Raw genomic sequence first — 6,183 nt, 5'->3', positions numbered from 1 at the left:
CCAAGTTGTCTCCCCCAAATATATGCCAAACCCAAGACGCTGCTTGCTACACATGGTCAATGACAGTACACTTGGAGGTCATTGAAAGTAAGTCAGAGGTTATTCTCCTTAAAGCTATCTAGAGCAACCAGACTGTATAGTCTGACTCACCCTAAGTAGGGGGCCCACTCCCTTCTGACAGTGCTCCCTTGAAGGAGCGCCTGAAGACAAGCCCGGCACCACTCAAGGATGACTAAGGTGAGGCTGCCATATTGAGTCTAGGGTGCACCCATCTTGCCACATATGGACCCCTATTCCCTCCCTGTACTATTGCATGTACCCCCCCCCAGGTCATCCCCCTCCTATTGCTTGTATTGCCTGTGTTACACCCCCTTCTCATGACGTACATTGTTATCTGTAATCAGAGGGTTTGCATGCTCCCAAAGATGTATAAACTTTGGTTAGAAATAAAACCTCACGAGAGCTCTTTCTCCTGCCCGCTTGTCCCCCAACTCCACGTGGACCACCAAGAGGAGCTGAGGTGAGCATGCTACCATGAAATGTGTCTGACTCCTTTATGTTACTCTCTCTCTCCCATCTCTCCCTATTCTCGATGACTTTACTATGATCTTTCTATATCTTAACTGTACAATTGTGCCTACCGAACCTGTGGTAGTTGTGGGGGGCTGGCTACCCCCACAGATGGAACCTAACAACAAGACAACCCAGCCGCATGCACTCCCCAAGGAAGCCCTGTATCCATGAAGCAGTTGCTTACCGGCCTCAACCCCCGCCCTGATCATCCCCTCTGTTTAATACAGCCTATGAGCTAAAATGCTTTTTACATTTTTTAATGGATGGGGCTGGGGGTGGGGAGCAGTCAAAGAAGATGAGCACAGTGGCACATGTGCAAATAACATAAAATGTGTCTTGTTACATAAAGTTTCATTGGAACACAACAATGATCATTTATTGCACATGGTTTATGGTTGCTTGGCCAACCTGAGCCGGTGGCATAGAGTTCCAAGGGTGGACAAAGTTTCCACAGTTACTCTTGGTCCTGTACAGAAAGAGCTTGCCACCGTGGCCCTAGCAGGTCCTCACGAGGGTTTTCTGTGGCACTGGTGGCACTCGTCCGTGGCACTGATGTGAAGAGCCCGAGTTGAGCACTCACTTGGTTACCGTCTGGCTGTGACACCAACCTTTTGAGCCTTCAGTTTCTCCATTGGCAAAGGAGGAGCAGCAGGAACATGGACCCTCTGGTTGGGGGGAGAGACCGGGACAGATGGATCCCAGTGGTGGTGGCCGGCGAAAGGAGAGCTGCCCGCATCTGGGAAGATGAATGTGGGGGTGAGGGCCTGGTCTGGGAGGTCACAGAGGAGGATGTGTATAGTTAAAAAACTCACTGCCATTCTTTTCGATTGGGGTTTCCCCCTGTTTTAGTTTGTTATTGTTGTTAGGTTTCTTTAAGAATTATTTTATTGGGGGTTTGTACAGCTCTTACCACAGTCCATTGATCCATCCATTGTGTCAAGCACCTTTGTACATATGTTGCCATCATCATTTTCAAAACATGTTCTTTCTACTTGAGCCCTTGGGATCCGCTCATGTTGCCCGTTAGTTTTGTTTCTGCATGTTTTCTGGGGGTGAAGTTCAGGGTTGGTAGATCTATAGCGACAGTAACCGGAGGAATGGCCCTTGGGGGAGGGGAGGTTGGGGGGAAATGGGGAAGTAAGAACAGTGAGCATAAAGAAGAAGAAAATGTTCTAAAATGGATTGTGGTGATGATTATGCAACCCAGGTTTTTGATATGATTGCACTATTGAATTGTATGAGATGTGGATTACGTGCCAACAAACTGTTCAGGAAAGCAAAAGCAAACTCATTGCCTCGAGTGGATGCCGACTCACAATCACCTTGTAGGACAGGGCAGAATTGTCCCTGTGCGTTCCCGAGACCGAACGTGTTTATGGGAGTAGAAAGTCACGTCTCTCGCCTGTTAGTTGACCCCAAATGCGTAAACAGGAGCCTCTGAGGAGTGGGGGGCTTCCTCCAGCTGGAGTGCAGCCACGAGCAGACCCATTGCTTTGCAACGGCAAGATGAGGCTGGTGGGCTGTGCTCGGCTTGCCTGGGTCGAACTTGCAGGTCATTTTAAGAATTTTTGCACTCATCCTTCAGAGTCATGGGAAGATGCAGGGTGCTTGGAAACGGGAGTGGCTTGACCCAGTTTCATTTGGAAAGCTTTGCTCTGGAGTGACTGTGCAAACCGGGTGGGGAGGCAAGGGGGTGACTGGAGGAGACCAGGGAGGAGGTATCCACGGTGCAGGTGGCCTAGGCAGCAGACGGCAGGGACTTGGATCTGGGTGATTGCAGTGCAGTGGTTCAAGTCAGATTTTAGGGACCTCAGTTTTCGCTTCTGTAAAATGGGATGGAGTTAAGACACCCGGCAGCTGTGAGAATTCCATGTGCTCATGGAGAGAGCTCACTAAACGTTAGCTCTTATGGTTTTATTATTAGTAGTACCCCTCCTACCACCACTGCTGGTCAACCACAGGAGCCCAGGATGGGGAGGGAGAGCCATCATGCCCTTCTCTAGTTGAAGGCCAGAGGGACCCCCATGTCCCAGCTTAGCTCTCAGCCTCCTGGGCTGCTCCTTCCTGCCGTGAGATGAGGTCCCAGCACTCACTCAGGCTCTAGGGCCCTCCGCCTTGTGGTGGCCCCACCGAGAAGGCTTTCCCAGGGTCACCTGGTTTTAGACATCACCTGGGCGCATGCAGAACGCATAGCATCCTGTCCATCTTCCCCAGGAGATCCATTCAAGGGACAGAGGTGGACCAGGAATTTGAGGGGTTTTCCAGGAATCCTCTGATGAGTCCTATATGTAAGGATGTTGGGAGCCCCTGCCCTATTGCAAGGATCATGCTTATCCGGGCTCCAGTCTTCCTGCTCCATCCTGGCACACCTTGGGGTCCAATAGTTTGTTGTTGTTTGCTTGTGGCTTCTCCCACCCCCATGCCAAGCCCAGCGTATGCAGCCAGGAAGGCAGTTAAGAAAGATGAGCACATCCCTTGTGAGTTAGTTTATTGTGCCAACCTGGCCGATAAACACATGTGGGTGGGGAGATAAATGCCTTGGTGAGCCTCGCTTTTTGAGTTCTCGGGTCTCTTGCTTTGTGATGGTTGGACCAGGGTGCAGCTGCCTTAGCCAGTTCCCTGCTTCAGCTGGCAAGGCTCACTTCCTGCAAGACATCTCCAAGGAGAAGCTACATGGACCTACCCCGATGCAGCCCTGGATGCTGGAGCAGCCGTGTGGAGACCCTGCCAGCGCTGAGATGCTTACACATTCACTGACTCGGCTTTCCTCCTGCAGTCAGTGTCATAGTGTGTGTTTTGTGAGATGGAGGAGGACTTTGTGGACTGGTGTTGGACTTATCGGTTAATGGGTTAATGTTGGACTTGTGGGCTTGGGCAGCACTGGGTTGGGATGTTTTCTTGATGCGCACTTAACCTTTATCTAAAACTCTCTCTTAGACATGAGTGTCGGTGGATTTGTTTCTCTAAAGCACCCAGATTCACACACCTTGCCGATATCAAGATCACAGGAATGGGGGTGTCTTGTGGATCCTGGGAGGGTCATAGGATCAGAGGCATGTGGGACGGCTGTGCACGCCAAGAGCAGCCATCACCCCACTTCTCAAGTGCTTGCAAACGACCCTCCAAGTCAGCGGTTCTCAACCTGTGGGTCGCAACCCCTTGGGGGTGGTGGTGTCAAACGACCCTTTCACAGGGGTTGCCTGATTCATAACAGTAGCAAAATGACAGTGGTGAAGTAGCAACAAAAATAATTTTATGGTTGGGGGGTCCCCACCACATGAAGAACTGTCTGACAGGGTCATGGTTGAGGACCACTACTCAGTACAAGAATTTTGACACGCTAGGCATCCCTGCGCAAGTTTAAGCTGATATATGAACATTTATTTCATCATTAGGTTTACGTGGTTGCAAATGATGCCGTTTTCTTCATTTTTAAGTATTTTTATTTTCAACTAATATTCTTTTTTTTTAAACTAAAATTCTTAAACCGTTCCGATACCTTGTAGATGCTAAGTATGGAATTCGTGTTCTAGACTTGAACGTGGTGAGCTTTGTACAACACTTCTTGATAGGATCAAATTATATGACATATGGATGAAGTGCGAATACAACTGTTAATAAAAAAAATGAAAGAAACTTGGCCACAAGTTCTTCTATCAGTTGCAAATTTTACATGATACTTTTAGATATTTTCCATTCTATTACCACACAGAATTTTTTACCCCCTTGCGTATGTTTTTTTTAATAATCATTTTATTGGGGGCTCGTACAACTCTTATCACAATCCATACATCCATCCATTGTGTCAAGCACATTTGTACATTTGTTGCCGTCATCATTCTCAAAACATTTGCTTTCTACTTGGGCCCTTGGTATCAGTTCCACATTTTCCTTCCTCTCTCCCCACTCCCCCTCCCCCCATGAACCCTTCATCATTCATGAATTATTATTATTTTGTCATCCTAGTGCATGTTTTTTAATCTCATGATTAAAAGGGGTTTATTAGTGAAGTCAGCCGATCCCACAAGTCCAGACAGCAAACATTAAGGACCAGCCATTGGTCCACGGCAGCACCTCTCCTCAGCCACCGGCCACGTCTCTCTCAAGTCCTCAGCCTCTGGGCACGTGGTCCCTTAGCTCTTGCCTCCGTAGGCCGGGAAACCAGCTTACTGCATGCTCTCCTTGCCTCGGCTTCTGGTGCCTCTCGTCTCGGCCTCTGCTACTTCAGACAGCGGTCACAGCGATGCATGTACAGATGTGCTTTACACAATGGATGAATGTATGGACTATGATAAGAGTTGTATGACCCCCTAATAAAATGATTTTTTAAAAATCTCCTATTCCATATGGAAGTGGGGGGAAAAAAAGAAAATAGAAAAAGAACCAGATAAACATTTTTTTCTGTAAATCCAAAACCATTAAAAAATGTCAAGCAAATTTCTTGTTTTGAAAGTCATTTTGTGTGATATGTTATTATCTGGCCATAAACGTACACAGCCTCACAGCTTTAATTTTTCCAAACTGAGACGGGCTTGTAAAGGTGTGTGAACTGCACTTGATGGGCAGAGGGCTCACCGGGTGCCCTGCACCTGTAACGGAGCTCCTGTTCCTTGAATGTCCACGAAAAGAAACCTTTGAAGCCAGGAAACCGCCCCTTACCGATTACCTGGCAATGTTGCTGCAGCTAAAGTAGGAATGCACACATACATTTAAAAGTGAATCAAAAGCAACTAAGCCCACATGGAAGAAGCACACCAGCCTATGCAACCACGAGGTGTCGAAGGGATCAGGTGTAAGGCATCATCAGAACAAAAAATCTTACCATAGTGAATCATGGGGGGAGTGTGGAGTGGAGATCCAAAGCCCATTAGTAGGCCACTGGAGATCCCCTTGAAGAGGGGTCTCGGGGAGGAGATGAGCAAGTCAGGGTGCGATGTAACAATGATGAGAAATACAATCTTCCTCTAGTTCCTAAAGGTTTCCTCCCCGCTCCCACTACCATGACTCGAATTCTATCTTGCAAGACTGGCTAGACCAGAGGAGGTACACTGGTACAGATAGGAACTGAAAATACAGGGAATCCAGGACGGATGAGCCTTATAGGACCAGTGGTGTGAGTGGCAAAACAGGGAGGGTAAAGGGAGAATGGGTAGGAAAGAGGGAACCGATTACATGGAACTGTGTGTGACCTCCTCCCTGGGAGACAGACAGCTGAAAAGTGGGTGAAGGGAGACGTCGGACAGGGCAAGATATGACAAAATACCAATTTATAAACTATCAAGGGCTCATGCGGGAGGGGGGAGCGGGGAGGGAGGGGAAAAATGAGGACCTGATGTCGGGGGTTTAAATGGAGAGAAAAATGGAGAGAAAATGTTTTGAGAAACGATGTACAAATGCGCTTTACACAATTGATGTGTGTATGGATTGGGATAACTAATAATATGAGCCCCTAATAAAATGTTAAAAAAAAAAAAAAGTGAATCAAAAGTCTATGCCCAGGAGCCTGTGGATTTTTTGGTGTGTGTGTGCGTATATGGCTGGTATTTTAATTTTTTTCCAAAACCATTTTATTTAGAGATAAAAATAGCATTCCATAGTTCGAGCCCATCG

The sequence above is a fragment of the Echinops telfairi genome, unplaced genomic scaffold (assembly GCF_000313985.2).
Source record: "Echinops telfairi isolate 266 unplaced genomic scaffold, ASM31398v2 ScPeMD7_22;HRSCAF=79, whole genome shotgun sequence".
NCBI classification, from domain to species: Eukaryota; Metazoa; Chordata; class Mammalia; order Afrosoricida; family Tenrecidae; genus Echinops; species Echinops telfairi.
The sequence above is the reverse complement of the archived record's forward strand: the minus strand, read 5'-3'. Positions refer to the sequence as shown.